This window comes from Hippocampus guttulatus, chromosome 22, assembly GCF_054856545.1.
Source record: "Hippocampus guttulatus isolate MCC_2025c chromosome 22, RoL_Hgut_1.0, whole genome shotgun sequence".
NCBI lineage: Eukaryota > Metazoa > Chordata > Actinopteri > Syngnathiformes > Syngnathidae > Hippocampus > Hippocampus guttulatus.
This window is the reverse complement of record NC_141282.1, coordinates 332398-354033: the sequence shown is the minus strand read 5'-3', so window position 1 is coordinate 354033 and position 21636 is coordinate 332398. Positions and strand designations below refer to the sequence as shown.

General features: G+C 46.1%; 4 non-coding genes across 4 annotated transcripts; all 4 read right to left on the bottom strand.

Annotated features, from left to right (window-relative positions):
• Positions 1 to 14910: 14910 nt before the first annotated feature.
• On the bottom strand, positions 14911 to 14983 carry trnaf-gaa (transfer RNA phenylalanine (anticodon GAA)). The gene has a single exon. It is a non-coding gene; the product is annotated as a tRNA-Phe (tRNA).
• Positions 14984 to 15450: 467 nt separating this feature from the next.
• Positions 15451 to 15523, bottom strand: trnaf-gaa (transfer RNA phenylalanine (anticodon GAA)). The gene has a single exon. It is a non-coding gene; the product is annotated as a tRNA-Phe (tRNA).
• Positions 15524 to 15990: 467 nt separating this feature from the next.
• On the bottom strand, positions 15991 to 16063 carry trnaf-gaa (transfer RNA phenylalanine (anticodon GAA)). The gene has a single exon. It is a non-coding gene; the product is annotated as a tRNA-Phe (tRNA).
• Positions 16064 to 16529: 466 nt separating this feature from the next.
• trnas-gga (transfer RNA serine (anticodon GGA)) lies at positions 16530 to 16602 on the bottom strand. The gene has a single exon. It is a non-coding gene; the product is annotated as a tRNA-Ser (tRNA).
• Positions 16603 to 21636: the final 5034 nt, after the last annotated feature.

The window sequence follows — 21636 nt, the reverse complement described above, 5'->3', positions numbered from 1 at the left end:
AGTGTGCGACCAGTGTGCTTAGAGGGAACATTGGTGCTGTTGCATCTCCGGTAAATGTAAATCTAAATGAAAGATACGTTTCATTGTATTGCCTCACGTCCAGAAATTTCGCTTGTCTCGAAGCGGAAGGCAATTTCCTAGCTGCTGCTGCTTCCTAACGGTATGGAAGAGTACTACATGGTTACTCTTACAGGCGATCGACCGCACAGACATACATATTGGATAATTTCCCATGGCACACCTGACAATTCCACAGCACAGGGTTTGAAAAACACTGAATTACACATTCATAATAAAGACCCAATGAGGAGAGGACACACTGGATTCTGGTACCAATCACTCAAAGGGGGAAACGAGGAGAAGCGTGAGGTTTCAGTTCTCTGTACGTCACCCCAATGATCTCCCTGTTCACCCTCGAATTTACTTCTCAATGGGAATCTAATACAGGGGTGTATCCAACCTTTAGGGTGAGGGCTGTTGAAGACACACTGAACTTGTTCGACTCCGGGTGTGTATGTGAATGAAAATTACGTACATGTGTGCAATCATGTACGTAATCAAAAACACCAAGTTGCAGCTGGCGTCTCACTGTCCAGGTCTCACTGTCATTGCCCACGTGAGCATTGAAGTCCCCCAGCAGAACAAGGGTGTCATGTTCCCTATTCGGCAGCAGGTGGCACGCGTTCACTTCTGCCGCCTGCACACCTGCTGCCTATTTGTCAGTGATTGCACCTGCTACATCCAGGCGCTCCGGCGGTCGACCCATTGCCGGAGTATTACATGCCGTGCCACTGCTGTTGTCCATGTTTCACAAATTATTATTCGATACCATTCGCGGTTAGTTACATTTTCGTCGTCCCAAGGGAATCATTATATTATCGTGCTTGATCTAGTATTTAATAATAATAATAATAATAGATTTTATTTGTATTAACATACGTTCCTTGCCGGTTTTTGCAAGCGTTTTCTGTTGTCGTGTTTTCTTATTTTCCTGGTTCTCGTTTTTTACCAGCGTTTTCTGTTGTCGCGTTTTTCCTTTCCTGGCTATCGTTCTTTGACCATCGTTTTCTGTTGTTTATTAGGCGGGATTTTTGTTTGTAATAAATATTATTGTTTTTACAAAGCCCTTGTCGGTGTCTGCTATTTCGGGGATCCGCTTGTTTTCGTTTTCTCCGTTACGTACGAAGCAGTTCCCTTTTCCTGCTTCGTGCGGAACGTGACAAAGGGAGTCCCCAGCAGGAGTACTCTCCAACACACCCTCCAAAGACTCCAAAAAAGGTGAGTATGCTGAACTGCTGTTGGATGCGTAAGCACAAACAACAGTCAGGACCCGTCCCCCCCAACCCGAAGGTGAAGGGAGGCAACCCTCTCATCTACCAGTGTGAACTCCAATGTACAGGCGCTGAGCCGGGGGACAAGAGCATGCCCACATTTGCTCTATGTCTCTCAGCGTGGGTAACTCAAGAGTAAAAGAGAGTCCAACCCCTCTTGAGAGAACTGGTACCAGAGCCCAGGCTGTGTGTGGAGGCAAGTCTGACTACATCCAGTCGGAACTTCTCTTCCTCGCACATCAGCTCGGGCTCCTTCCCTGCAAGAGAGATGACATTCCACATCCCCCGAGCTCGCTTCTGTCGCCGAATATCGGACTGCCACGGTCCCCGTCTTCGGCTGCTGCCCAGCTCACACTGCACCCGAACCATTTGGCCCCTCCCATGGGGGGTGAGCCCATGAGAAGGAGGACCCACGTTGCCTCTTTGGGCTGAGCCCGGCCTGGCCACCAGGCACTTGTCAACGAGCTCCACCTCCAGGCATGGATCCAGAGGGGGGCCCTGCTACCTTACAGCACTGTGATTTACGGGTATGTTTTATTTATTGTTTATTATCTGAAGCAAGTTCAATGTTGAGTACCTGTATTGCTCAGAAAATTGTTATTACTGTTTTTGATATGTTAACCTAAGCACTTTTTAACGGCCTGATGTTCTATTTTATTTTTATTTTGTAATTCTTTGGAGATTTACAAAAACAAACAAAACACTGATGTGCAGCCATCAGTTGGAAGGCTTTCAATTTAAATGTGGCCAACGCCACTCGACGGCCCCACATTACCGTATTGCAGAGTATGAACAATCGCTGTGGCGGCTGGCTGGACCTCAATTTTGCGAGTGGAGGCTGGCCTGACCGCAGTACGCAGAGGTGCTTCCGAACGTAATGGCACTCACGCCGGAGTTGCTGAGCTTTTTACAAAATCGCTGTGGACCAGAAGATTTCCTCAAACGCATGGAGCAAGAACGTGTTAGTGTCTTTTGACATTGCCCGTTATTGTTTTTCACTTGTTCGTGTTTGCAAGCCTGCTGAAGCTATAGCTAGCACAAGTTTGCGGGGAATTCTGGTATAAAATATAAAGTACTTTTAGCATCATCACGCAGGTAGTTCATCAGTTGTCGGCATGTTCGCCTGCGGCGGTCCTTCTGGAATGGTGAGTCAGTCACCAAAATCGTGTCGCCGACAACTGGCTGGTAAATCAAAAGGGAGTCCTTGATTGATGACAGTGCTGAACAACGCTAGCCAAGAACAACCGTTTTGCACGTCTTTCACATTAATGGCCAAAAGACGTTTCTCCTTACACAGGTACAGTCATCCCTCACTAGAACGCGGTTCACCTTCCGTGGCTTCGCTGTTTCACAGATTTTTTTCGTGCAGTTTTTAAATGCTTTTTTTTAAACAATGAATTGTGTTCTGCATCCTGATTGGCTAAGGGACTGACCAATGTGAACAGTCTCCGCACCTCGTCTCTGGGCAGCTTGCCAAATTTGCCTTTGCAAATTTTTGGTCTTTAGTTTCATCGTATCAGTGGCGGATGTGGTTATGAATAATATATTCATAACTTTCAACCCGAAACTGTAGCGTCAATGGACGCTACAGTTTCGGGTTTGCTTTCAAAACTTAGCTTGTAGCAGACGTGTGCACATTTTCAGCATGACGTCTCTGATCCACTGGTGAAAGGACACTTTGATCCTCTCCTCTTTAATCTATAACTGCTTCAGACAACAAAGTGTATGCAGAAAAGTGGTGAAGATTGCACGACTGTCTGTGTCCTACGTGTTGTGTTGTGTTATTTTTGTTATTTTGACTTCAAAATGGCGCCGCGTGAGTGGCTGCCTGTCCAGCAGCTCCTATATTTTGTTGTTCTACTTCTTCCTTTGATAACTTTGCTGCTGTGAATTGGGAATTTCTCCATTGCGAGACTAATAAAGGTTTTCTTATCTTATCTTATCTTATCTTATCTTATATATTGATCTCGATCGGATCTTGGATGTTGCCAGGTGGTCTTGTGCTTGTTGCCCATCCGAAACAGTGTGTTGGTTATTACCATTTCCGTCCCTGCGCAGAGACCAAGGAGTAGTTCTCCATTTTCGTTGCAGTTGCCAATGCCTTCCTTCCCCAGAGTCCCTCCCCAAAGCTGATGGTCCCGGCCCACCCGCGCATTGAAATCCCCCAGAACCAAGTGCTTATCCCGGGGGTTGACGCGGAGGATCAGGCCACGCAGCGCGGCATAGAAGGACTCCTTCGCCTCCTCCGAGGCGTCCAGGGTAGGTGCGTAGGCGCTGATGATGACAAGGGATTGGGATTGAGACAGAGGTAGGGTGATGGACATGAGTCTCTCAGAAGTTCTTACGGGGATGATGTTGTGATCCCTAACCAGACGTGACTTAACGCAGAACCCTACACGGTGAATTCTTCTCTCCTCCACAGCTCGTCCGCTCCAGAAGAAGGTGTACCCGTGCCAAGCCTCCTCGATCTGCCCGGCACCAGGGAGACGGGTCTCGGAGAGGGCCACAATGTCCAGGCCGAGCTTCTGAATCTCAAGGGCGATGAGGGCAGTCCTGCGCTCCGGTCTCTTTGCTCTTGCATTGTCCATCAGGGTTCGTACATTCCAAGCGCCGATTTCCAGGAAAGCAGTCCGGTTTTTTTATTTGTATTTGTTTCGCCCGCATAAAGATGAATCTGCTGGAGGCGGGTCTCCAGCCGATCGATGGCGGTGATGGGCGTGTTTAGGCCGCCTTTTATTGGCCCTTCCTCGGATTGAGGGGAGCAGCGCGAGAAGGGGCGGGAGAATCGCCATCCTGGGGGCTATGTAGCGTGAGGGAGGGGGACGGGTCGCAACCCCGCCCCCGCACTTCGACCCCGTGGCCAGGGTCCACGGCAGCGCGGTGGCCGACGGTGGTGGTCCAGGGGGTCTGCAGCACCCGAGGTTGGACCGTGGGTGCGCCGGGTCCGGTGTTTTATTTTGAAGGGTGGGCATTCCTTCATAACCCATGGGGATGGTCGGCTTGGGGATCCGGTCCGCCACCTTACTAGGCGCTTAACGCCAGGACTGCGGTGGATTTGTATACCGCCGGACGCGGTCCCGCGGGATTTTGCTGACCCGAAGGTCATTACCACTTCGCACCAACTCTCCAGTGAAGGAAAGTCCCGTCAATTCGGCGTGGAGGCTCCCTTACGGACTTCACTGCGATCCACTAGGAATTGGCGACGGTTTGATCCGCACCTTTGAGCCTCGGGATCGCAGATCTTTTGCAAATATATGTATATATATCTATCAGAGATGTGTTCCTCGAGCCGGTCCTTGGCCTCGAGGACCGGCTCGAGGACCGAGGGGCGGTCCTTGGTCCTTGGCCTTGGAGTCAAGTCCTTGGTCCTTGGCCTTGGGAGTCAAGTCCTTGGCCTTGGCCTTGGCCTCGGATTTGCCGGTCCTCGGACACAATTAGAGCCTGGAATCCATTGCATAAGGACCGCAAAAATCACGAAGGAATCTAAATTTTATCGAAGAAAACCCATATTGATGGATTAACTCTGGCGCTTTAAGAGGGGCGGGTCTGCCACTGACAGGTGACAGTTAGCGCAACGTGTAAAGAGCGGCATCACAGTTAGTTTCAATCACGGTTTGTTGCGTTCGCGATCAGCAGTTTAAATAGCGTGTAAAGCCTTTCTGTAACAGTGGTGTCTTTTATTTAGTTATTTTTGCACAGTCGTCACGTTTGTGCGGTCGCACTAAAATGTTTGTTTGAACCAAGTAATTTGCGTTACAGCTGCAATAATGTCGGCAGTTCACTTCCGTGTTTGGCCGTTGGGATTTGAAGTCCTTTTGCTCGATTCCAGTTATGTTTGCTGAATGCTTTCTCATCCATCCATCCATCCATTTTCCGAACCGCTTGATCCTCACTAGCGTCGCGGGGGGTGCTGGAGCCTATCCCAGCCGTCTTCGGGCAGTAGGCGGGGACACCCTGAATCAGTTGCCAGCCAATCGCAGGGCACACAGAGACGAACAACCATTCATGCCCACACTCACACCTAGGGACAATTTAGAGCGTCCAATCAGCCTGCCATGCATGTTTTTGGAATGTGGGAGGAAACCGGAGCACCCGGAGAAAACCCACGCAGGCCCGGGGAGAACATGCAAACTCCACACAGGGAGGCCGGAGCTGGAATTGAACCCGGTACCTCTGCACTGTGAAGCCGACGCGCTAACCACTGGACTACCAGGCCGCCCTGTTTGGAATAATGAATAATGATAATACATCATTTAAAATCATGGTTAATTTAATTATTTATTATTATTATTGTGAAGTTGTAGGTATTAATTAATGTAGTATTAGTGGTAGTGGTAATAATAGTAGTACTCAGAGAATGGTTAGAGATTCAGCCATCTCGTTACCTCTGCGTCCCGCGTCCTAGACGCATAATTTTCCCACGGGACGCACAGTTCCAAACAATGTGCGTTTTTGGGACGCAAGGAAATTTCTCAGGTAAAACAAACAAACAAACAAAAAAACTACGGCAAGCCTGAGGATTTCACAGTATCAATCGTTACCGGTAGCGTGTCGTTTCTGTGGCCTCATTTTCACGGTACCGAAAATTTGTTTAATGATAAAAGTCACCGCACTTGAATTGACTGTGTGATCCACGCGATTTCACTGTGCCTGTATGTGTGTTTGTGATGTGGTGTGGTGTGTGAGTGTGTTTCTTCTAATTTACTTTAGTTTTGTTTCGTTTTCAGTGTTGGGGGGGGGGGGGCGGGGACACAACAGATGACGTTATGTGCGCATGCGGGTTGTTATTTTAGTCCGCTAACTGAGGAATCGCGCGGATGAAAGTTTGAGATGGCGGCGAAAAAAACTCACCAAGGTCTACTAATTACGATATTTAAGAAATGGGAATGCTTGTCTGATTTTTTGTATGAATCGTCCAAAGGGCGTATCAGTAAACTCACCTGTGACGTATGCACAGAACGCGAGAGCGAAATACGACGCGAGGCACGATTACGAGGCAAATTGGTCATTAGATTTGTAGGCTAATCGCTGTGAAAAATATTATGAAACAGTATTGGTTATTCTATAATTTACTGGTTGTAGCATGGTAACTTTATGAATAAAACCTTCGTCACAAGGTGTAGTAATGCTAATGTTAAATGTTGGTAGAACTAATGATGATGTGTGTTAAATTCTTTCGTCAAATTGATCGTAGATTACACATGCATCGTCTTGGGAAGAGGATGTCAAGCCACATCAATACTTACTTGTATTAATGATTACCAGTCAATTAATCTTTGCAGTGTGAGATTGGAAAAAATACTCTGATGATGCCACATGAGTACACCAGTTTTTGATCCATTTATTTTTTTGGAATAAACCTGGAGTACACGGCAGCTGATGTCATGTTCATGTTAATGCATCGTTTTCAAACATTTACCCTTGAAACATTATAATTTTGAGTTTCGGAATTCTTGATGATCAATATCAGTCAAAATAGAAAAATGGGTTCCCATGATGAACGTTTACGGAACCCAACATTTGTTATTGTGGTTTCCCATTCAGTAATCAGACGGAACCGAAAAACGGTTACCATGACTTTCCGAAATCCTCAGGCCTGCTCCTGAATTATTGAAATTTTTGCAGCATTTGTTTATCATTGTAAGTATATGTTGTTGTTTGTGTTATTATTATATGCAATTGAATAAGTAGACCCTTTCAGAATTTGGGACTCTCTCAATCCATAATGGCACTCATACTCTTCTGATCAGCGAGTCCCTAGGACTCGCTGCCGGTAAACTGTAAAATTATCACTGAGAGATGACCGCTTTTTCTGCAGTCAGTGATTGACTTCTATGCAAAGTCATTTCTCAACTTGTGTTCCGTGGCATGTCATGCCTGTTGAGTGTTGATTTACTTCATATTAAGAAACTACTGCACTAAAACATTAATTCATAAACGTATACCATATGATTTTTTTTTTTCAAACGTGTGAATGCAATGTTTCATATGCGTGTCAGAGAGTTCACGATTTGGTAACGGGTAGAAATAATTGCAGTCCCTTTAAGGACCGCCATGTTTGTCTGCTTGTTTCTATGGAAACTGACTTTGGGCGGGTCTCGGGTTGCGCGGGAAGTTTTTGCTGCTGTGTGTGCTAATAAAAAAATGACACACTCTCTTGGAGTGCGAACGTGAGAAATTATCGCTTTCTTCGCGTTGCTACAATTTCCACACTGGTGACCCTCGACGTTTTTTGCTGGACGATTCCAGACCGCGAAGATGTCCGTGAACGCTGTTTCGCTCAAGCTCCCCGAGTTTTGGGAATCACCTGCGTCTGCTTGGTTCGCTCAGACTGAGGCCCAGTTCGCCCTACGCGACATCACTGCGGATACTACGAGATACTACTACGTTGTTTCCGCACTGGGCGGTTCGGCGGCGTCCAGGGTCGTGAGTTTCCTCAAATCTCCTCCGACAGAAGGACGATATGATGCGCTGAAGGCTCACTTATTGAAAACCTTTGAACTTTCCGACGCTGAACGGGCCGACAAACTTTTTTCTCTCCACGGCCTCGGGGACAGCAAGCCCTCCGAGTTAATGGATCGTATGCTCGAGCTGCTAGGCGAGCACAAACCGGACTTTCTTTTTCTTCACCTTTTTCTGCGCCAGTTACCCACCCAGGTGAGGGCAGCTTTAGCTAACACCGCTAACTGACTGTAGAGAGCTCGCTGCGGAGGCTGATAGATTTTTCCTGGCCGGCCGGCAAGACTGTGCAGCGGCTCTCCTCCCCGTGACTGCCGCTAGTGCCTCTGATAACTACGCACTCGTCGCGGCGGCTGTCCCTCACCCGCGGCCGGCTACTGGTTTATGTTTTTACCACGCCCCGCTCTCGTCCATTACATCAGTCGACGTGGCACGGGCGTTTATTGGCACCTGGATATCCCGTTTTGGCGCCCCTTCGGATATTTCCTCGGATCGCGGCGTGCAGTTCACTTCTGAGCTTTGGACTGCAGTGGCAGACGGCTTAGGGGTGAAGTTGCACCGCACCACAGCGTATCACCCGCAGGGCAACGGCCTTTGCGAACGTTTCCACCGGTCGATGAAGGCTGCTCTTCGTGCCACATTGAAGGATGGCAACTGGATTGACAGACTCCCGTGGGTTATGCTGGGCATCAGGACGGCGCCTAAGGAGGATCTCCGGTCTTCCTCTGCGGAGCTGGTTTATGGCCAGCCTCTGCGGGTGCCTGGGGATTTTGTGCCGACTGCTTCGACTCCTTGGTCGGCCACGACACAACGCTCCACCCACTTGGACAATGCCAGGCTCTTTGTCCCGCTGCCCACTTCCTGCCACGGTGTACCAGGTTCTCACGTGCCCAAGGACCTCCTGTCAGCTGGTTATGTGTTCATTCGCGTTGATGGGCACAGAGGGCACTTGCGCCCTCCTTATGAGGGCCCCTTCCGGGTTTTGGAGGTGGGACAGAAACATTTTGTCATTGACATGGGGGGTAAACCTGAGCAGGTCTCGGTGGACCGCCTTAAGCCAGCTCACTTGGACTTAGCCGGGCCAGTTGAAGTGGCTCGCCCGCCGAGGCGGGGCCGTCCTCCTGCCGGACGCTCGTCTCCTGGCCTTCTCCCCTCTGACCCCTTCCCCGTGACTTCCCCGTCTCCGGTTTCTCCTGTTCCTCCGCGACCGCCCCCTGAGGATGCGCTTCCTCACTCCCCCGTACGGCGTAGCCGTTACGGCCGCCGGATTCGCCCCCCGCGACTTGAACTTTAGAGTGTCTATTTTTGTTGGGTTGAATTCTGGGGGGACGTGTGTAGTGACTTCTATATACATAATTCACCACCAACTGCAAACGTGTGAATGCAATGTTTCATATGCGTGTCAGAGAGTTCACGATTTGGTAACGGGTAGAAATAATTGCAGTCCCTTAAGGACCGCCATGTTAGTCTGCTTGTTTCTATGGAAACTGACTTTGGGCGGGTCTCGGGTTGCGCGGGAAGTTTTTGCTGCTGTGTGTGCTAATAAAAAAATGACACACTCTCTCGGAGTGCGAACGTGAGAAATTATCGCTTTCTTCGCGTTGCTACAATTTCCACATTGGGTTATTTTTATTTCTTTTAATCATTTTTATGTTCCGGTGTTCCTGATATCGTGTTCTGATGATGATAGATGCTTCTACCTTTCTCAGAAGTTAACACAATGTTCTGGATGGAAAACAGCCGTAAGTGCGAAACCGCAGTCTTGCTGCAAGACGCGCTTACGTATTTGTGTGGTCTATGTTCACGAAAGGTGTTAACAGTATTTTCGGTTGCCAAGACAGTTCAAATTAAGGTCACCTCATAAGCTTCAACTGGCGGTCATATTGCAAGGCACAAAGTGAAGCTTATAGTCAAAGTCGACCTGTCTATGATACAAAGTTTTAAGCTAAACATATAACATATATAGGTGATAACTTCAATCCCTCTCTCGGGCTCGACAGAGTCCGAAACCCATAAATGCATCTGAAAACGTAATGTAAAGGTGATGTTAAAACAGCAAACACATCGGTGAGATAACTTCAAAAATGATATGAAATGTGATAATAATAAAATAAACGCAAACGCTAAAAATACTGACGTGTAATTCCGGCATGCAAAAATGGCGGTGATATAAAAATGCAAAAAGCAATGTGATGCAAAATTAATCGATTATAAAATATTTTGCATAGCAGATCCCAACACCCTAGACAAAGGTTCCTGCTGGGTCTTCGTCAACTGCTCTAACCTCCTCCACAAGCATCACGGCGTACGGGGGAGGAGAGGCGAGATCCCTTTTCTCTATCGCAGTGGTGATAAGGCGTTGGCAAAGGCCTCTAAGACACGGAATGCAACAGCATCCGCACAAAGTAAGCAATGATGTAAATACAGCTATGGAAATCAAAACAGATGTCACCAGGGATTTGTATTTTCCGAACACGACCATCCAATCGTCCCAAAAAGAAGTGTCCACTCCCGAGTGTGACTTCATCTCAATTAACAAGGCCCGCAAGTTTTAGAGAGTTCGGGTGAGGGAGCCATCGGGTGCAGTGTTGTTAGGAATCACTGTACAACACTGCTCCCCGAACATTGCGCAGAGGCCTCCTTCTTTTGTCAATAACATGTCTACCGCGATATGTGTTTGCATTGTCATCAGGGAGGTGGCTGCCAATTGGGCATGTACTGCCTCAAATCCATCCCTGGTAAAATTCGCGAGTTGTTGTTGGTTGTCGTGCAGGTAATTTATCCTATCTACATTTTTGTTCGGAGTTATCGGGAATATCGCAGCGATAATGGGAATGTTTTCGAAACCCGCAGCTACTTGATCAGCCAATTTGTACTTGTCAGGAACTCCCCGCGGAATTCCTATGGCGTCGATATATATTGGAGAGTTTGAAAAGGGATGAGGGGTGTTCAATTCTCTGCTTAAGAATGCTGGGTGGTGGAACGGAAATGTCTTTATGCGATGTAAGGGGAACAACCAAAATGGGGTAAATAGTCGACACCAGGGCGCAACGTCCAGTTCAGGCTACTGGGAGGACGTTGAACAGTCTGGCGTTGCCGCAGTACCACCACACGTCTGCTCGGCCTTTCGTCAGTTGGTTGGAGCCATCTGAGTCGCTCGTGGTCATGACCGATCTGCACATAGAAAGAGGTATCTGGCCTACATCCTTGTGTCTCGCCCTTGTGGAACTATACTTCTGAAAACAAGTGCTGTTGAGCTGAATGTGTCTGGCATTAAATGTCGGTGTGTGTGTACTGGCGGGTGATAATGGGTGGATCGCGTCCCATTTCTGGCATGACTGAGGGGGAACATCTTGTGACATAACAGGTAAAATACATGAGGCTCCTAGGTCGTCATCTATTGGTGGGCTCACTAGATACATCATTGGTCTGGGCACCATACACACTTAGCAGTCAGTATCGTTGTACGCCTGACGAGCTGCTACAGCTCTCTCCACCATTCTGCATGGGAGGAAGTTTCTGCAACATCAGACTGAGATCAGAGGGGGTGAATGGTTTAGAATACATTGCTTGACATCCCGACACAGCGTCCACCTTGGATATCATGGGAGCTTGGAAAGCAATCCCTCCCATAGAACGAGTGTACATGTGTATCTTTAAGGCTCTGCCATTCGCTTTTCATGTCAGTCATCTCCTTCTGCAGCTGGGACATGTATAGGTGTGTATTAACAGTCGCCATATCCTTTAGTCGTTCCTCCTCCCCTATCTCCTTCTGTCTTTTTTCAAAAATAACATCTCTAGCCTCACAGCTGCGTCTCATCTCTTCCTCTTCCTGTCTGTGTGCTTTCTCCTCTGCTTCTTTTAAGAGTGTGAGTAGCTTGTCACTAACATTCCTCGGCACTTCCTGATGTCTTGTCAACAAACTTTTAAATTTTATAGCTCTGTCTAGCAATTGTCGCGGCTCACGCCTGCATTTCATTAGTTGGTCAAATTATTTTTGTATCATGTCGATTGAAGCAGTGACTCCTGCAGCCAGCGAGTCCGCAGCTGTCTGTCTGGTCGCATCAGGAGGCGGTTGACCCGCAGCGCCAACTCCATCCCAGTCCACTTGTAGGCTGCCTCCATAAACTGACAAAATAGGACAAACTGGTAAAGATGTATCTTTCAGCATTTGTTTTACGTTTGCATAAGGTGAGTCGGTGAAAGGGTTAATAGGCACCCTCTGTTGCCCCACGGCAGACTCACAATAGGGTGGCGGCGCAGAGGGCAGCTGCTTGACTTCCACACTTTCTGTCTGAGCTTCTTTTCTTGACTGTTTTACAGCAAAGCCCATTGCCAGCAGTCTGGCATTTTTCGTCCATTTTTCAACCTTCTTTAGACTTTCTCTCACTTTCCTGCCTCTCGGAGACAACTTGTTTGTTCTTTTCACATCTTCCTCCAACTTTTCCTTTTTAGTCAAACATGCTTTTTCTACTTCTTTCATCAGAGTCACCAAGCACGCAGCCGAAAACATTGGCGGTAACCAGCCCTTGTCACAACATTCTCTTACCCACTCTCTCAGTTCATCTCTTTTTTCTTCTCTACTTTTCTCTGGCAAAGCGCCCACACACACACTACATGCACTTCTTACTTGATCACTTAGCAGCACATTACGGCCATGGTTTGGAATAACACGGGTATCGAACCACTCCAACTCCCTATCAAATTCCCCATCCATCTTCACACTTTAACAACACAAAACAAATTACAAACAAGGACACGACACACAGATTACAAATAAAGACACGACACACAGATTACAAACAAAGACACGACGCACAGATTACAAACTCCTCTTCTCCCCTCCTCGTTTTATTTTCTTAGCGGCATTATTTATTTAATTAACGTCACACAAATGGAGGTCAATTCTTTCCCTATCCATCTCGCCCTACCTTTTGCTGTAAATTGAAATGTGTGACTCCCTTTATTCTTTTTCCCGGGAACCCCTTTTATTCGCGAACTGCAGTATTTAATATCCGTGAACTTCGTTGTCCACGAACTTCTGACTCACGAACCTCTTTATTCGCGAACCTCTGTGTTCGCAAATCTCTATACAAGTGAATTCTCCTGTATTCTCTATATGATCTTAATAAATTTGAGGAATTCCTGTTTCTAAGATTCTTGACAGAACGAAACAACCCCTCCTAAAATAAGATCATAGTATGCGCATCTCTTGTTCCTTGTTCCTATTTTCTCTTAAAATCAACTCGTCTTCCTCGAAGAATTCTAGTCTCTAGGATTCTTAACAGAATGAGACAACCTCCCTGAAAACGAGTTCACTGTGTGCGCATTCCTCTTATTCTCTTATTCACTTGTATTTCTCTTATTCTCTTATTCTCTTGTACTTCACTTGTATTTCTCTTATTCTCTTATTCTCTTGTACTTCACTTGTATTTCTCTTCTTTACCGGTTATTTTAGGCCTTTGGTTTAAGCCGCAAAACGAGGAATTACTTCTCCTATAACTCGATAACTTGAGCGGAGTACACCCAGTAATATATTTAAACGGGTTTAAACCGTAAAACGAGGAATTATTATTTCTAGAACTCAGAATTAGAGCGAAATACACCTAGTAATACGTTTAAACATCCATCCATCCATCCATCCATTTTCCGAACCGCTTGATCCTCACTAGGGTCGCGGGGGGTGCTGGAGCCTATCCCAGCCATCTCCGGGCAGTAGGCGGGGACACCCTGAATCAGTTGCCAGCCAATCGCAGGGCACACAGAGACGAACAACCATCCACGCCCACACTCACACCTAGGGACAATTTAGAGCGTCCAATCAGCCTGACATGCATGTTTTTGGAATGTGGGAGGAAACCGGAGCACCCAGAGAAAACCCACGCAGGCCCGGGGAGAACATGCAAACTCCGCACAGGGAGGCCGGCGCTGGAATCGAACCCGGTACCTCTGCACTGTGAAGCCGACGTGCTAGCCACTGGACCAGGCCGCCCAAGTTTAAACAGGTTTTCTCAATTACCAGCCCCAAACTAATTTGATCTCAAATCAAACGTGAAGCGTCACACCATATCAGTCAACAGGGCAGAAAATCAATCGAGAGGATAAATGTCCTCTTACCTTATCAATTATGGCGCACCGAAATTCTGCCTGTTGACCGACAATCAGCTCGAATCACGTCGGGGTCACCAATTGTTGGAGGAGATTAAGCAGGGGGAAGCGTGTTGTTGTGGACACGGCGGGATCCCTTCACCGTTCTCCACTTCCCCAGGTCCTCCGCGTGTTCGTTTGATTCGGGCTGAGGTGATGTGCGAAAATCAGAGGCTGGAAATGGAGAAGTTGCAAGATGTTTTACTGAACGTTCAGGGCACAAGTGTGAAACAACACGAATCGATTCGGGCTCCTGTGAGTCTCAGATTTCATCAGGAAGCCCCGAGCAACTACAGTCACACGTATATATAGGCATAGTATGTTAATTATATTAATTAGGGGCGGGCAGTCCTTCCCCTTATGTAAAAATCAGAAACAAAGAAAGGTCAATGCAGTTCGATCTTGGCATTTTGACAAAGTACAGACCACATCTGCTGTGCACAAATCTTGAGATAAGAGTTCCTCCTCAAGGGAACTTGACAGCCTTCAGCAACTGGGGGACGCAAAAGAAGACACTTGGGGGCTGTTAATCACTCAAGGGGAAATAGGAACCCAACTTCACCCTACATTCTTTGTTTTAAGTAGCGGATGTTCAGGACAGAGACCTAATAGTCAAAGTCGACCTGTCTATGACACAAAGTTTTAAGCTAAACATATAAAATATATAAGTGATAACTTCAGATCTTATCGGCCAAAATCACAAAAGTGAGTCAAAGGACACATTGAAGCCCAGTAATTGCATGAAAGAAAAAGTTTCTGTGCTCGACATGCCGAAAACCCCAGTTGAACCAGAAACCTTAAAATCTTCAGACGAACTGTCTCACAACTGAGCTATTTCAGCCTCTTGTGGAGTTTCTTCAGCCCTTTTCACCAGTCAATTAATGGGATCTTATCGGACAAAACAACAACAGTGTGTCAATGGACACAGCATCATACAGTAATCGCAGTATAGAAATGAATTCTGTGCCTCACATGCCGAAACCCGGGTTTGAACCAGGGACCTTTAGATCTTCAGTCTAACGCTCTCCCAACTGAGCTATTTCGGCCTCTTGTGGAGTTTCCTCAGGCCTTTTCACCAGTCGATTAATGAGATCTTATTGGCCAAAATCACAACAGCAAGACAAAGAACACAGCGTCACACAGTCATCGCAACAAAGAATATATTCCTATTCCTCCTCCTTATAGCTTTAACTAGGCCCTCTTCACCAGTTAATTAATAGGATCTTATCGGCCAAAATCACAAAAGTGAGTCAAATGACACATTGAAGTCCAGTAATTTCATGAAAGAAAAAGTTTCTGTGCTCTACATGCCGAAAACCACGGTTGAAGCAGATACCTTAAGATTCTCAGACTAACGGTCTCACAACTGAGCTATTTTAGCCTCTTGTGGAGTTTCTTCAGCCCTTTTCACCAGTCAATTAATGGGATCTTATCGGACAAAACAACAACAGTGAGTCAACAGACACAGCGTCATACAGCAATTGCACCATGGAAATGAATTCTGTGCCTCACATGCCGAAACCTGGGTTTGAACCAGGGACCTTTAGATCTTCAGTCTAACGCTCTCCCAACTGAGCTATTTCGGCCTCTTGTGGAGTTTCCTCAGGCCTTTTCACCAGTCGATTAATGAGATCTTATTGGCCAAAATCTCAACAGCAAGACAAAGAACACAGCGTCACACAGTCATCGCAACAAAGAATCAATTCCTATTCCTCCTCCTTATAGCTTTAACTAGGCCCTCTTCACCAGTTAATTAATAGGATCTTATCGGCCAAAATCACAAAAGTGAGTCAAAGGACACATTGAAAAAAAGTAATTGCATGAAAGAAAAAGTTTCTGTGCTCGACATGCCGAAAACCCCAGTTGAACCAGAAACCTTAAAATCTTCAGACGAACTGTCTCAAAACTGAGCTATTTCAGCCTCTTGTGGAGTTTCTTCAGCCCTTTTCACCAGTCAATTAATGGGATCTTATCAGACAAAACAACAACAATGTGTCAGTGGACACAGCGTCATACAGTAAACGCAACATAGAAATGAATTCTGTGCCTCACATGCCGAAACCCGGGTTTGAACCAGGGACATTTAGATTTTCAGTCTAACGCTCTCCCAACTGAGCTATTTCGGCCTCTTGTGGAGTTTCCTCAGGCCTTTTCACCAGTCGATTATTGACATCTTATTGGCCAAAATCACAACAGCAAGATAAAGAACACAGCGTCATACAGTCATCGCAACAAAGAATCAATTCCGATTCCTCCTCCTTATAGCTTGAACTAGGCCCACTTAACCAGTCAATTAATGGGATCTTATCGGCCAAAATCACAAAAGCTTGTCAGAGGACACATCGTAGTACAGTCATCAATACAAAGAAATGAATTCTGTGCCTTAAATGCCGAAACATAGGGTTGAACCAGGGACTTTAGATCTTCAGACCAACAGTCTCCCAACTGAGGTATTTCTGCCTCCTGTGCAGTTTCTTCAGCCCTTTTCACCAGTCAATTAATGGTATCTTATCGGCCAAAGTCACAACAGTGAGTCAAAGGACACAGCGTCATACAGTAATCGCAACGTAGAAAAGAATTCTGTGCTTCACACGCCGAAACCCGGGTTTTCACCAGGGACCTTTGGATCTCCAGTCTAACGCTCTCCCAACTGAGCTATTTCAGCCTCTTGTGGAGTTTCCTCAGGCCTTTCCACCAGTCGATTAATGAGATCTTATTGGCCAAAATCACAACAGCAAGTCAAAGAACACAGCGTCATACAGTCATCGCAATAAAGAATCAATTCCGATTCCTCCTCCTTATAGCTTTAACTAGGCCCTCTTAACCAGTCAATTAATGGGATCTTATCGGCCAAAATCACAAAAGTGAGTCAAAGGACTCATTGAAGTCCAGTAATTGCATGAAAGAAAAAGGTTCTGTGCTTTACATGCCGAAAACCACGGTTGAACCAGAAACCTTAAGATCTTCAGACTAACGCTCTCCAAACTGAGGCATTTCATCCTTTTTGGCTTTCACTCAGCCCTTTTGACCAGTCAAATAATGGGATCTTAGCAGCCAAAATCACAGCGAGTGACAGGACACATCGTCGTCCAGTAATCGCAACAAAGATATGAATTCTGTGCCTTACATGCCAAAACCCGGGGTTGCACCAGTGACCTTTCAATCTTTCGTCTAACCCTCTCCCAACTGAGCTGTTTTAGCCTTGTTTGAGTTTTCCTCAGGCCTGTTCACCAATCAATGAATGGGATCTTATCGGCCAAAATCACAACGAGTCACAGGACACATCGTCATACAGAAATCATAACAAAGAAATGAAGAAATTTCATCTGTGCTGCATACGCAGCACATTTGACACTAAAATTGTACTTGATTTGACTTCTGTGCCTTACATGCCGAAACCCAGGGTTGAATCTGTTACCTATAGATCTTCAATCAAACTCACTCCCAACTGAGCTATTTCGTGGTTTTAAATAAGCCCTTTTCACCTGTCAATTAATGAGATCTTTGGCCAAAATCACAGTTGTCACATGACACATCGTAGAATATTTGAGTCATTGCAACAAAGAAATGAATACTGTGCCTTCCATGCTGAAACGCGGGGTTGAACCAGGGTCCTTTAGGTCTGTGGGTTCATGCTCTCGCAAATGAGCTATTTCAGCATCTCTGGGAGTCCAAGTGTTAACACTAAGCCCTTTTCAACAGTCAATTAATGGGATCTTATCGGCCAACAGCGAGTCACAGGACACATCGTCGGACAGTAATTGCAACAAAGAAATGAACTTGGTGCCTTGCATGCCAAAACCCGGGATTGAACCCGGGACCTTTAGATTTTCAGCCTAACGCTATCCCAACTGAGCTATTTCGGCCTCATTTCAGGTTAGCTAAGGCCTTTTCACCAATCAATTCATGGGATCTTGTCAACCAAAATAACAGCAAGTCAAAGGGCACATCGTCGGACAGTACTGTAATTGCATTAGAGAACCAATTTCTGTGCCTTACATGCCGAAACCCAGGGTTGCACCAGTGACCTTAAGATCTTGAGTGTAACGCTCTCCCAAATTAGCTATTTCAGCCTGTTGTTTGTTGGACATAGGCCTTTTCACCAGTCAAGTGGATGTGTCGACCAGCAGGAGACCATATGGAACCGGCCTCCAAAAAGGTTCTCACTCCATCCATACTCATGGTGCACACTAGACTAGAAAGAGTGCTGTGATGCAAACGAATCACAGCACTCAACGAAAAATGGTCAACATCAAAAGACAAAGGACTTATGTGGAGGAAACACACATATGTGTGTGTTTAATACTGAAACCCAGGAGCAAACCAAGGACCCTTATGTCCTCAGTCTCATGCTTTCCCAGCTGATTGATTTCAGCCTGAGCCAGGTTCTGTGGTCACGGTGCTGCTTCACGTCATGTCCTGGCATTCTGACCCAATGAAAGGCTGGTGTGCACTGGTGTGAGTGTCGGTGGATCACGACGACGGACGGCGGTGCAGGGCGAGAAACAGTACAGGGTCCAACATTGATGGTGGACCAATGGACCTGGACCATGATGCATTGTGTTGGGCCACCCTGGGCATTCCAGATGTTGGCTTGGTAAGCTAGTACAAATTATATTAATAAATATGTTGAAACGGAAGAATTCTTGCTTTGAAACAAAATTTTGTATGATCTGAAAATTGTTGTAGTGTTGTGAGCAGTTAGGCAAGGCAAGAAAACAGTGTGAAAAACTAATTGCCTTAATGTCTGACCCTGTACTATTTCACGGTACCCAGGACTATTACTTACGGCCAGCTGGTAACACCAAGTTAAATGTGAATATTGTTAGGTATATGCTGGTAATCTGACGCAAAGAATACATCATGAACAGGAAGACTCAGGAGTGCAGGCATGGTTGTCTTCCTTGCAAGAGAGAGTGTGCTGAAACATGTCTCAGTTCACAATCTCGGAGCATCTCTCCAGCTGGCTCTGCCATATAAATCATTTCAGGTTCCGGGGCAACTCTGAATAGACCGCGTTTGTCTCCTTGCATTTATTGAAAGGATGTCCCTGATACACGATCTTCTAATGGGTGTGGGGAGTATTTGCACAATTCACAACAGTTTCAGTAGAGGAGACTTTTAATGAGAACACACAGTTCATTCCTGTGGTCTCAGGTGGCTCCTGCTGGAGTTCGGTGGTCCGCGAACACAGCTGTGGATGTCCCTCTGTTAGAGGGACTATGAGCAAAATTGTATCATGTTTCATTTAATCTGGGCACATCTAAACGTTTGGGTGCGTATCCAGCACCCCCAAATTCCTGTGCACAAAGCCGGAGGGCTGTTGAAGTCCACAATTAGCACGTCAATACAGGTGGGCGATCACGGGGGAGAGGGCGAAACTCGGTCACAAAAGGGGAATGAATAATTCGGGAACAGCGGTTGAGCAACAAAAGACGAGTTGAGAACACCCGTCGCGCCCAGACGACATTGACCATCCGCAAAGTCTACAACATGCTAATTCGATGTAGACCAGCCAGAAAAGGCGCCAATGTACTGGTGGTTCAAGTTTGAAAAACAGGTAACCAATCACTACCGAGGAGCCGGACCGGGGGTGCGGCATGCAAATATCAGGGGCAGTGTTTTTCATGTATTTTGCATATGTTACAATAAAATGTCGAACTCGCGGTGGCGGGACTTTGAGTGTGATCGCGGAGCAACTAATCGTCGTTCGCTCTCAGAGATCCGCTTCCGCCGATATTGAAGACAATTTTCCTGTGTGCCGAGTCATTTCTTTAACTTTGTCCGAGAAAATCTCTGACACCCTCACATGGTGTCCTGGGGTTGATGTTATCTTCTCACAACAACAAACAGGAGCTCTCTCCCAGGCCGACAAGTCTCCCATAATAAACCTACCGCATTGCAAATGAGGCAATTGCAAAGTCAAACTCTAGAACAAAGGTTTTGTAGTAATACTGAGAGTAAATATGGGATAACAGAATTACATTTAACAATAGGCTCCAGCACACCCGCGACCCTTGTGAGGATGAAGCAGATCAGAAAATATTTGGTTGGAGGATGTTTTGCCATTCACCGTCTTCGTCTCCATTGGGATTCTCTCTTTTGAGTGAATTTGGGAACTTTTTTTTGCTGACTTCGCGGCTCGGACATCCCAGCCCAAAGGGCGTTCAGGAATTCCATTCTGACCTTATTTGAGACATGTTACAATAATGGTCAAGATTTAAATACAGGCAACCTTCTGTTTTTGGGCTCCTATTTTTATATTTCACTCAAGGAAAATAGTGCCTCACCAATCATGAATTTCTCCGATATTGAGGTAAGGATATTGAAGAAGACGTGGCTGATCCAAGCTTTTTGAGCAAAGAAAACTTTATTCATCAGCAAATAACACACAGTATCAAACAACAATTCATACGGCTCCATCACACATTTCATGACAAAATGGAAAATGTCCATTTTATTCAGGATCGCATCCAATAAAAGACGATTAAACACGTATCACAACATGTGGGGTGCTGCACAGTCAAGGACGGGACAGTTAGAAAAAAGAAAACAAAACACGAAGAACGAAATCAACCAACCAAACCTCTGAAAATGAGTTAAAACAAATTACATTAAAAAAAACACAACTCAGAGCCAAATATATATTAGAGCTGTCAAACGATTAAAATATTTAATCTAATTAAAAACGCAACTGTCATAATTAACTCAAATGAACTAAAATTTAATCGTGATTATTCACGCATTTATCGTTTCTGAATTTCCTTTTATATTTTTTTATCCTATTTTTCCCCATTTTAATGCTCTCATTAACATGGAATCATGAATCAGTTTTCTCTGTGCAAAATGCAAATATTTACTGAAATTTTATGTAGACATTATTTCGGATGACTCCACTTGGTTAGATTATTTCAGATGACTCCACTTGGTTAGATGACAACACTGGAGACGTTTTATTTTCAGCTAGGTCGCTACCACTGCACCGCTGAACTCTTGACGTGCCGTAGCGGCGCACCGTCGCTGTCAGACGAACACAGAGAAGCTCCACCCGCTTTATTTATATGGCCACGGAAAACTGTAACCTTCCACACAAAATAGTTCCAAACAAGAAACAATCGCATCAGTGGCATACATCGAACGCAACAGAATGCCTGCTCTTTATTCACCAGAGGCTCATCAACCTAAGCGTTGTTCACACGGCAACATTTGCTCCGGTGCTACGCCGGCGCTGCGCCAGTGGAGCGGTCACACATGCAAATTTGCTCCAGGGTAGCCACGGAAAACAGCTTACACCGGAGCAAATTTGATCGACCTCAGGGAGGTGGTTTAAAAATTTGCTCCAGAGCAAATGCTTGTTTGCAGAGCAGCACCGATGTAAATTTGCACGTGTGAGCTCTCCAATTTGCTCCAGAGCAAATGCTCGGGAAGAGGTGATTACGTACGGCGAGAATGCGTTGCTTTCGTGCTCTGTCAGACTTCCGTCATGTGTTTGTTTAATAACGACACAAGACTTGGCTGGTAACAGGAGCAAGCACCTCTTGGGTTATACCATCTCAACTAGAACAGGGGGGGGGGGGTAGTCCCCAAACATCATCTTTCCTTTTGTAGGAGACTGGACTGTCTCGGAGTTGTTTGTGTAGTTTGTTCCTTTATTGTGTGTTCACAACCCCCCGCACCCCCTAGAATTTATTTTGTGATT